The sequence below is a fragment of the Hyla sarda genome, unplaced genomic scaffold, assembly GCF_029499605.1.
Source record: "Hyla sarda isolate aHylSar1 unplaced genomic scaffold, aHylSar1.hap1 scaffold_800, whole genome shotgun sequence".
In the NCBI taxonomy this organism is placed as follows: Eukaryota; Metazoa; Chordata; class Amphibia; order Anura; family Hylidae; genus Hyla; species Hyla sarda.
Genome location: NW_026610826.1, coordinates 150549 through 161991, shown reverse-complemented (window position 1 = coordinate 161991; position 11443 = coordinate 150549). Strand labels below are relative to the sequence as shown.

The following is an 11443-nucleotide window of genomic DNA, read 5'->3' as shown; positions in this document are numbered from 1 at the left end:
TTCAGCACCTATGTATAATGTTGTAAAAATGCTCTAGAAGCTAAAGTCGCAGAAATGTCACACATATTTGGCCTGCAACTTTCTGTGCGACAAATTCAGACAGGAAAAAATCAGTATAAATCCTTAGAAAATTATCCCCCAGTGTCTCCATCTGCTGGCGGTATTGAATAAGCATTGCTGCACCTGATGGGGTATGCATTAGACGAAAAAAAAGAAGAAAAAGAAGAATAATACGCCCAGAAAAGAGGCGAAAAGGAGAAAAACGTAAAAAAAACGTGAAAAAAAAGTAAGAGGAAGAGAAGGGAAAAAAAGGTGGAAATGGGTTTAAAAGTGATTTCGGCGGAGAAATATATATATATATATATATAATATATATATAATATATATATATATACGCGCACACACACACATATATATAAACGTATTCTCCGTTGAGATATTGCAGCCGCTGCTGTGTCCAGGCCCAGGAGCCTTAGCACTGTGCTGTGATGTCACTCAATACCACTGACATCACTAGGTGTAAACAACATCTCTCCTTTGCTGTGTATGTGACTATGGAGCTGTTTGGTGATGTCGTCTATTACGGCCTTCATAGAAGCAACAGGAGATTGTTGCATCCATCTAGAACCCTCAGAACTACAGTGCTATGATGTCACTCACTTCCACAGGCCTTGCAGAGTGTAAACAACAACAACCCAGCTTTGTTGTGTATGTAACCATAGGGATTTGTGATGTCACCTAGAACCTTCACAGCAGCGACAGCTTTATGAGGAGCATCAGCACTGCTCTGCCTGAGCAGAACCATCACCGCCCATAGGTTGTCAAATAACCCGGATTTAACCCACACAGGTAAGTCCAATGGGGTGCAGGCATTGTCCTCTATGCTTACAGCTTCCCGTGGGTGTTGGTTTGATACCGTTTGGGGGACAGCCAAGGAGGCATCTGCAGGCAACAAAGGTAGGGTGTGTGCTTGTGTGTGTGTTTCCTATGCAGATCCTAAGCCCAGGTGTCACATGCAAGTAGGAGGAGTAAGAAGGGTTCCTGGCAAATCCGGGTTATGGATTGCATTTTAAAAAGGCCCCGTGGGAGTGCAATGGGCCCCTGTCTTGCTGCTTAGCAATAATGGTATGGGTTTAGGTTCTGCTGTGTGTACTGGTGGTTGACTGCCCCCCAGCCCAGAGTGTGCATGGAAAATTGTCTGGCAGCCTCCCTGACAGCAAGCAGTGATAGTGCCCATGAAGGGGACCTTGTTGGGCCCGCCCCTTTCACGGTTATCGCTTCTCGGCCTTTTGGCTAAGATCAAGTGTAGTATCTGTTCTTATCAGTTTAATATCTGATACGTCCCCTATCTGGGGACCGATATATTAAATGGATTTTTGAGAACGGGGGCCGATTTCGAAGCTTGCTTCCGTCGCCCTATGCATTGACCCGATATGGCAGTATCTTCGGGTACAGTGCACCACCCCCTTACAGGGTTAAAAAGAAAGATTCCTACTTTCATTGCTACCTGCTTGCTGGCTAGCCAGCTAGCCAGCCCTGTGGGCCTTGCTGCTGCAGCCAAAAAACAAAAGGTGGTGCTGCTGCTGCTGCTTCTGCTGCTTCTGCTTGTGTCTGGCCGCTGTTGGAGCGTCCAGGCACAGGACTTCTGCTGCCTGCTGACTAAATGGCCTCCTTAATTGGATCATTTGAGTAGCCAGCACACCTGTGCAGGTAGGGCATGACATGATAGGCAGCTGCCTTGATAGCGGGTGGGTGCTGAATGTTCCTAATTGACAAAATAAGATTAATGCTTATGAAGAAATATAAAATCTCATCCCTTCCCCAATATCGCGCCACACCCCTACCCCTTAATTCCCTGGTTGAACTTGATGGACATATGTCTTTTTTCGGACCGTACTAACTATGTAACTATGTAACATAACATGGGGGGGGGGGGGGGGTCTCCTGGCTGTTCACACAGGTGTGTCATTGCCTGTACATTGACCATGCATTGCTTCTGTGGTATTGCAAAGGCAAAGACAAATGCTTCCAGCCATCCATTGCACTAATGGATTGGTCATCAGCTGGCTGTCTATGTCCCGCATCAATATAGACCAAAGTACAGAGGGTTAGGCTATGCTATTGTGCACCTACCTGATGCATCAGAAGGTGCGAGGCCCTTGCTAAATTCTGTGCACAGACTTTGAGATCTATACTTTAGACTGTATCTAAACCTGCTCCAACATGGACTGACATTCTGGCCTACTTTCAGCCGATGCGACTTGTCTGTCGCTGAACAGTCGCTTTTTATGTATTCAGCACCTATGTATAATGTTGTAAAAATGCTCTAGAAGCTAAAGTCGCAGAAATGTCACACATATTTGGCCTGCAACTTTCTGTGCGACAAATTCAGACAGGAAAAATCTGTATAAATCCTTAGAAAATTATCCCCCCAGTGTCTCCATCTGCTGGCGGTATTGAATAAGCATTGCTGCACTGATGGGGTATGCATTAGACGAAAAAAAAGAAGAAAAAGAAGAATAATACGCCCAGAAAAGAGGCGAAAAGGAGAAAAACGTAAAAAAAACGTGAAAAAAAAGTAAGAGGAAGAGAAGGGAAAAAAAGGTGGAAATGGGTTTAAAAGTGATTTCGGCGGAGAAATATATATATATATATATATATATATATATATATATATATATATACGCGCACACACACACATATATATAAACGTATTCTCCGTTGAGATATTGCAGCCGCTGCTGTGTCCAGGCCCAGGAGGCCTTAGCACTGTGCTGTGATGTCACTCAATACCACTGACATCACTAGGTGTAAACAACATCTCTCCTTTGCTGTGTATGTGACTATGGAGCTGTTTGGTGATGTCGTCTATTATGGCCTTCATAGAAGCAACAGGAGATTGTTGCATCCATCTAGAACCCTCAGAACTACAGTGCTATGATGTCACTCACTTCCACAGGCCTTGCAGAGTGTAAACAACAACAACCCAGCTTTGTTGTGTATGTAACCATAGGGATTTGTGATGTCACCTAGAACCTTCACAGCAGCGACAGCTTTATGAGGAGCATCAGCACTGCTCTGCCTGAGCAGAACCATCACCGCCATAGGTTGTCAAATAACCCGGATTTAACCCACACAGGTAAGTCCAATGGGGTGCAGGCATGTCCTCTATGCTTACAGCTTCCCGTGGGTGTTGGTTTGATACCGTTTGGGGACAGCCAAGGAGGCATCTGCAGGCAACAAAGGTAGGTGTGTGCTTGTGTGTGTGTTTCCTATGCAGATCCTAAGCCCAGTGTCACATGCAAGTAGGAGGAGTAAGAAGGGTTCCTGGCAAATCCGGGTTATGGATTGCATTTAAAAAGGCCCCGTGGGAGTGCAATGGGCCCCTGTCTTGCTGCTTAGCAATAATGGTATGGGTTTAGGTTCTGCTGTGTGTACTGGTGGTTGACTGCCCCCCAGCCCAGAGTGTGCATGGAAAATTGTCTGGCAGCCTCCCTGACAGCAAGCAGTGATAGTGCCCATGAAGGGGACCTTGTTGGGCCCGCCCCTTTCACGGTTATCGCTTCTCGGCCTTTTGGCTAAGATCAAGTGTAGTATCTGTTCTTATCAGTTTAATATCTGATACGTCCCCTATCTGGGGACCATATATTAAATGGATTTTTGAGAACGGGGGCCGATTTCGAAGCTTGCTTCCGTCGCCCTATGCATTGACCCGATATGGCAGTATCTTCGGGTACAGTGCACCACCCCCTTACAGGGTTAAAAAGAAAGATTCCTACTTTCATTGCTACCTGCTTGCTGGCTAGCCAGCTAGCCAGCCCTGTGGGCCTTGCTGCTGCAGCCAAAAAACAAAAGGTGGTGCTGCTGCTGCTGCTTCTGCTGCTTCTGCTTGTGTCTGGCCGCTGTTGGAGCGTCCAGGCACAGGACTTCTGCTGCTGCTGACTAAATGGCCTCCTTAATTGGATCATTTGAGTAGCCAGCACACCTGTGCAGGTAGGGCATGACATGATAGGCAGCTGCCTTGATAGCGGGTGGGTGCTGAATGTTCCTAATTGACAAAATAAGATTAATGCTTATGAAGAAATATAAAATCTCATCCCTTCCCTAATATCGCGCCACACCCCTACCCCTTAATTCCCTGGTTGAACTTGATGGACATATGTCTTTTTTCGACCGTACTAACTATGTAACTATGTAACATAACATGGGGGGGGGGGGGGTCTCCTGGCTGTTCACACAGGTGTGTCATTGCTGTACATTGACCATGCATTGCTTCTGTGGTATTGCAAAGGCAAAGACAAATGCTTCCAGCCATCCATTGCACTAATGGATTGGTCATCAGCTGGCTGTCTATGTCCCGCATCAATATAGACCAAAGTACAGAGGGTTAGGCTATGCTATTGTGCACCTACCTGATGCATCAGAAGGTGCGAGGCCCTTGCTAAATTCTGTGCACAGACTTTGAGATCTATACTTTAGACTGTATCTAAACCTGCTCCAACATGGACTGACATTCTGGCCTACTTTCAGCCGATGCGACTTGTCTGTCGCTGAACAGTCGCTTTTTATGTATTCAGCACCTATGTATAATGTTGTAAAAATGCTCTAGAAGCTAAAGTCGCAGAAATGTCACACATATTTGGCCTGCAACTTTCTGTGCGACAAATTCAGACAGGAAAAATCAGTATAAATCCTTAGAAAATTATCCCCCAGTGTCTCCATCTGCTGGCGGTATTGAATAAGCATTGCTGCACTGATGGGGTATGCATTAGACGAAAAAAAAGAAGAAAAAGAAGAATAATACGCCCAGAAAAGAGGCGAAAAGGAGAAAAACGTAAAAAAACGTGAAAAAAAAGTAAGAGGAAGAGAAGGGAAAAAAAGGTGGAAATGGGTTTAAAAGTGATTTCGGCGGAGAAATATATATATATATATATATATATATATATATATATATATATATACGCGCACACACACACATATATATAAACGTATTCTCCGTTGAGATATTGCAGCCGCTGCTGTGTCCAGGCCCAGGAGCCTTAGCACTGTGCTGTGATGTCACTCAATACCACTGACATCACTAGGTGTAAACAACATCTCTCCTTTGCTGTGTATGTGACTATGGAGCTGTTTGGTGATGTCGTCTATTATGGCCTTCATAGAAGCAACAGGAGATTGTTGCATCCATCTAGAACCCTCAGAACTACAGTGCTATGATGTCACTCACTTCCACAGGCCTTGCAGAGTGTAAACAACAACAACCCAGCTTTGTTGTGTATGTAACCATAGGGATTTGTGATGTCACCTAGAACCTTCACAGCAGCGACAGCTTTATGAGGAGCATCAGCACTGCTCTGCCTGAGCAGAACCATCACCGCCATAGGTTGTCAAATAACCCGGATTTAACCCACACAGGTAAGTCCAATGGGGTGCAGGCATGTCCTCTATGCTTACAGCTTCCCGTGGGTGTTGGTTTGATACCGTTTGGGGACAGCCAAGGAGGCATCTGCAGGCAACAAAGGTAGGTGTGTGCTTGTGTGTGTGTTTCCTATGCAGATCCTAAGCCCAGTGTCACATGCAAGTAGGAGGAGTAAGAAGGGTTCCTGGCAAATCCGGGTTATGGATTGCATTTAAAAAGGCCCCGTGGGAGTGCAATGGGCCCCTGTCTTGCTGCTTAGCAATAATGGTATGGGTTTAGGTTCTGCTGTGTGTACTGGTGGTTGACTGCCCCCCAGCCCAGAGTGTGCATGGAAAATTGTCTGGCAGCCTCCCTGACAGCAAGCAGTGATAGTGCCCATGAAGGGGACCTTGTTGGGCCCGCCCCTTTCACGGTTATCGCTTCTCGGCCTTTTGGCTAAGATCAAGTGTAGTATCTGTTCTTATCAGTTTAATATCTGATACGTCCCCTATCTGGGGACCATATATTAAATGGATTTTTGAGAACGGGGGCCGATTTCGAAGCTTGCTTCCGTCGCCCTATGCATTGACCCGATATGGCAGTATCTTCGGGTACAGTGCACCACCCCCTTACAGGGTTAAAAAGAAAGATTCCTACTTTCATTGCTACCTGCTTGCTGGCTAGCCAGCTAGCCAGCCCTGTGGGCCTTGCTGCTGCAGCCAAAAAACAAAAGGTGGTGCTGCTGCTGCTGCTTCTGCTGCTTCTGCTTGTGTCTGGCCGCTGTTGGAGCGTCCAGGCACAGGACTTCTGCTGCTGCTGACTAAATGGCCTCCTTAATTGGATCATTTGAGTAGCCAGCACACCTGTGCAGGTAGGGCATGACATGATAGGCAGCTGCCTTGATAGCGGGTGGGTGCTGAATGTTCCTAATTGACAAAATAAGATTAATGCTTATGAAGAAATATAAAATCTCATCCCTTCCCCAATATCGCGCCACACCCCTACCCCTTAATTCCCTGGTTGAACTTGATGGACATATGTCTTTTTTCGACCGTACTAACTATGTAACTATGTAACATAACATGGGGGGGGGGGGGGTCTCCTGGCTGTTCACACAGGTGTGTCATTGCTGTACATTGACCATGCATTGCTTCTGTGGTATTGCAAAGGCAAAGACAAATGCTTCCAGCCATCCATTGCACTAATGGATTGGTCATCAGCTGGCTGTCTATGTCCCGCATCAATATAGACCAAAGTACAGAGGGTTAGGCTATGCTATAGTGCACCTACCTGATGCATCAGAAGGTGCGAGGCCCTTGCTAAATTCTGTGCACAGACTTTGAGATCTATGCTTTAGACTGTATCTAAACCTGCTCCAACATGGACTGACATTCTGGCCTACTTTCAGCCGATGCGACTTGTCTGTCGCTGAACAGTCGCTTTTTATGTATTCAGCACCTATGTATAATGTTGTAAAAATGCTCTAGAAGCTAAAGTCGCAGAAATGTCACACATATTTGGCCTGCAACTTTCTGTGCGACAAATTCAGACAGGAAAAATCAGTATAAATCCTTAGAAAATTATCCCCCAGTGTCTCCATCTGCTGGCGGTATTGAATAAGCATTGCTGCACTGATGGGGTATGCATTAGACGAAAAAAAAGAAGAAAAAGAAGAATAATACGCCCAGAAAAGAGGCGAAAAGGAGAAAAACGTAAAAAAACGTGAAAAAAAAGTAAGAGGAAGAGAAGGGAAAAAAAGGTGGAAATGGGTTTAAAAGTGATTTCGGCGGAGAAATATATATATATATATATATATATATATATATATATATATATATGCGCACACACACACATATATATAAACGTATTCTCCGTTGAGATATTGCAGCCGCTGCTGTGTCCAGGCCCAGGAGCCTTAGCACTGTGCTGTGATGTCACTCAATACCACTGACATCACTAGGTGTAAACAACATCTCTCCTTTGCTGTGTATGTGACTATGGAGCTGTTTGGTGATGTCGTCTATTATGGCCTTCATAGAAGCAACAGGAGATTGTTGCATCCATCTAGAACCCTCAGAACTACAGTGCTATGATGTCACTCACTTCCACAGGCCTTGCAGAGTGTAAACAACAACAACCCAGCTTTGTTGTGTATGTAACCATAGGGATTGTGATGTCACCTAGAACCTTCACAGCAGCGACAGCTTTATGAGGAGCATCAGCACTGCTCTGCCTGAGCAGAACCATCACCGCCATAGGTTGTCAAATAACCCGGATTTAACCCACACAGGTAAGTCCAATGGGGTGCAGGCATGTCCTCTATGCTTACAGCTTCCCGTGGGTGTTGGTTTGATACCGTTTGGGGACAGCCAAGGAGGCATCTGCAGGCAACAAAGGTAGGTGTGTGCTTGTGTGTGTGTTTCCTATGCAGATCCTAAGCCCAGTGTCACATGCAAGTAGGAGGAGTAAGAAGGGTTCCTGGCAAATCCGGGTTATGGATTGCATTTAAAAAGGCCCCGTGGGAGTGCAATGGGCCCCTGTCTTGCTGCTTAGCAATAATGGTATGGGTTTAGGTTCTGCTGTGTGTACTGGTGGTTGACTGCCCCCCAGCCCAGAGTGTGCATGGAAAATTGTCTGGCAGCCTCCCTGACAGCAAGCAGTGATAGTGCCCATGAAGGGGACCTTGTTGGGCCCGCCCCTTTCACGGTTATCGCTTCTCGGCCTTTTGGCTAAGATCAAGTGTAGTATCTGTTCTTATCAGTTTAATATCTGATACGTCCCCTATCTGGGGACCATATATTAAATGGATTTTTGAGAACGGGGGCCGATTTCGAAGCTTGCTTCCGTCGCCCTATGCATTGACCCGATATGGCAGTATCTTCGGGTACAGTGCACCACCCCCTTACAGGGTTAAAAAGAAAGATTCCTACTTTCATTGCTACCTGCTTGCTGGCTAGCCAGCTAGCCAGCCCTGTGGGCCTTGCTGCTGCAGCCAAAAAACAAAAGGTGGTGCTGCTGCTGCTGCTTCTGCTGCTTCTGCTTGTGTCTGGCCGCTGTTGGAGCGTCCAGGCACAGGACTTCTGCTGCTGCTGACTAAATGGCCTCCTTAATTGGATCATTTGAGTAGCCAGCACACCTGTGCAGGTAGGGCATGACATGATAGGCAGCTGCCTTGATAGCGGGTGGGTGCTGAATGTTCCTAATTGACAAAATAAGATTAATGCTTATGAAGAAATATAAAATCTCATCCCTTCCCCAATATCGCGCCACACCCCTACCCCTTAATTCCCTGGTTGAACTTGATGGACATATGTCTTTTTTCGACCGTACTAACTATGTAACTATGTAACATAACATGGGGGGGGGGGGGGTCTCCTGGCTGTTCACACAGGTGTGTCATTGCTGTACATTGACCATGCATTGCTTCTGTGGTATTGCAAAGGCAAAGACAAATGCTTCCAGCCATCCATTGCACTAATGGATTGGTCATCAGCTGGCTGTCTATGTCCCGCATCAATATAGACCAAAGTACAGAGGGTTAGGCTATGCTATTGTGCACCTACCTGATGCATCAGAAGGTGCGAGGCCCTTGCTAAATTCTGTGCACAGACTTTGAGATCTATACTTTAGACTGTATCTAAACCTGCTCCAACATGGACTGACATTCTGGCCTACTTTCAGCCGATGCGACTTGTCTGTCGCTGAACAGTCGCTTTTTATGTATTCAGCACCTATGTATAATGTTGTAAAAATGCTCTAGAAGCTAAAGTCGCAGAAATGTCACACATATTTGGCCTGCAACTTTCTGTGCGACAAATTCAGACAGGAAAAATCAGTATAAATCCTTAGAAAATTATCCCCCAGTGTCTCCATCTGCTGGCGGTATTGAATAAGCATTGCTGCACTGATGGGGTATGCATTAGACGAAAAAAAAGAAGAAAAAGAAGAATAATACGCCCAGAAAAGAGGCGAAAAGGAGAAAAACGTAAAAAAACGTGAAAAAAAAGTAAGAGGAAGAGAAGGGAAAAAAAGGTGGAAATGGGTTTAAAAGTGATTTCGGCGGAGAAATATATATATATATATATATATATATATATATATATATATATATACGCGCACACACACACATATATATAAACGTATTCTCCGTTGAGATATTGCAGCCGCTGCTGTGTCCAGGCCCAGGAGCCTTAGCACTGTGCTGTGATGTCACTCAATACCACTGACATCACTAGGTGTAAACAACATCTCTCCTTTGCTGTGTATGTGACTATGGAGCTGTTTGGTGATGTCGTCTATTATGGCCTTCATAGAAGCAACAGGAGATTGTTGCATCCATCTAGAACCCTCAGAACTACAGTGCTATGATGTCACTCACTTCCACAGGCCTTGCAGAGTGTAAACAACAACAACCCAGCTTTGTTGTGTATGTAACCATAGGGATTTGTGATGTCACCTAGAACCTTCACAGCAGCGACAGCTTTATGAGGAGCATCAGCACTGCTCTGCCTGAGCAGAACCATCACCGCCATAGGTTGTCAAATAACCCGGATTTAACCCACACAGGTAAGTCCAATGGGGTGCAGGCATGTCCTCTATGCTTACAGCTTCCCGTGGGTGTTGGTTTGATACCGTTTGGGGACAGCCAAGGAGGCATCTGCAGGCAACAAAGGTAGGTGTGTGCTTGTGTGTGTGTTTCCTATGCAGATCCTAAGCCCAGTGTCACATGCAAGTAGGAGGAGTAAGAAGGGTTCCTGGCAAATCCGGGTTATGGATTGCATTTAAAAAGGCCCCGTGGGAGTGCAATGGGCCCCTGTCTTGCTGCTTAGCAATAATGGTATGGGTTTAGGTTCTGCTGTGTGTACTGGTGGTTGACTGCCCCCCAGCCCAGAGTGTGCATGGAAAATTGTCTGGCAGCCTCCCTGACAGCAAGCAGTGATAGTGCCCATGAAGGGGACCTTGTTGGGCCCGCCCCTTTCACGGTTATCGCTTCTCGGCCTTTTGGCTAAGATCAAGTGTAGTATCTGTTCTTATCAGTTTAATATCTGATACGTCCCCTATCTGGGGACCATATATTAAATGGATTTTTGAGAACGGGGGCCGATTTCGAAGCTTGCTTCCGTCGCCCTATGCATTGACCCGATATGGCAGTATCTTCGGGTACAGTGCACCACCCCCTTACAGGGTTAAAAAGAAAGATTCCTACTTTCATTGCTACCTGCTTGCTGGCTAGCCAGCTAGCCAGCCCTGTGGGCCTTGCTGCTGCAGCCAAAAAACAAAAGGTGGTGCTGCTGCTGCTGCTTCTGCTGCTTCTGCTTGTGTCTGGCCGCTGTTGGAGCGTCCAGGCACAGGACTTCTGCTGCTGCTGACTAAATGGCCTCCTTAATTGGATCATTTGAGTAGCCAGCACACCTGTGCAGGTAGGGCATGACATGATAGGCAGCTGCCTTGATAGCGGGTGGGTGCTGAATGTTCCTAATTGACAAAATAAGATTAATGCTTATGAAGAAATATAAAATCTCATCCCTTCCCCAATATCGCGCCACACCCCTACCCCTTAATTCCCTGGTTGAACTTGATGGACATATGTCTTTTTTCGACCGTACTAACTATGTAACTATGTAACATAACATGGGGGGGGGGGGGGGGGGTCTCCTGGCTGTTCACACAGGTGTGTCATTGCTGTACATTGACCATGCATTGCTTCTGTGGTATTGCAAAGGCAAAGACAAATGCTTCCAGCCATCCATTGCACTAATGGATTGGTCATCAGCTGGCTGTCTATGTCCCGCATCAATATAGACCAAAGTACAGAGGGTTAGGCTATGCTATTGTGCACCTACCTGATGCATCAGAAGGTGCGAGGCCCTTGCTAAATTCTGTGCACAGACTTTGAGATCTATACTTTAGACTGTATCTAAACCTGCTCCAACATGGACTGACATTCTGGCCTACTTTCAGCCGATGCGACTTGTCTGTCGCTGAACAGTCGCTTTTTATGTATTCAGCACCTATGTATAATGTTGTAAAAATGCTCTAGAAGCT

General features: G+C 46.0%; 5 non-coding genes across 5 annotated transcripts; all 5 read left to right on the top strand.

The window, feature by feature from the left end:
• Nucleotides 1–1273: 1273 nt before the first annotated feature.
• Nucleotides 1274–1465, top strand: LOC130346729 (U2 spliceosomal RNA). The gene has a single exon (XR_008884880.1). It is a non-coding gene; the product is annotated as a U2 spliceosomal RNA (small nuclear RNA).
• Nucleotides 1466–3558: 2093 nt separating this feature from the next.
• On the top strand, nucleotides 3559–3749 carry LOC130346728 (U2 spliceosomal RNA). The gene has a single exon (XR_008884879.1). It is a non-coding gene; the product is annotated as a U2 spliceosomal RNA (small nuclear RNA).
• Nucleotides 3750–5834: 2085 nt separating this feature from the next.
• On the top strand, nucleotides 5835–6025 carry LOC130346727 (U2 spliceosomal RNA). The gene has a single exon (XR_008884878.1). It is a non-coding gene; the product is annotated as a U2 spliceosomal RNA (small nuclear RNA).
• A 2082-nt stretch (nucleotides 6026–8107) lies between these two features.
• On the top strand, nucleotides 8108–8298 carry LOC130346725 (U2 spliceosomal RNA). Its single transcript, XR_008884876.1, has one exon. It is a non-coding gene; the product is annotated as a U2 spliceosomal RNA (small nuclear RNA).
• Nucleotides 8299–10383: 2085 nt separating this feature from the next.
• LOC130346723 (U2 spliceosomal RNA) lies at nucleotides 10384–10574 on the top strand. The gene has a single exon (XR_008884875.1). It is a non-coding gene; the product is annotated as a U2 spliceosomal RNA (small nuclear RNA).
• The last annotated feature ends 869 nt before the right edge of the window (nucleotides 10575–11443 follow it).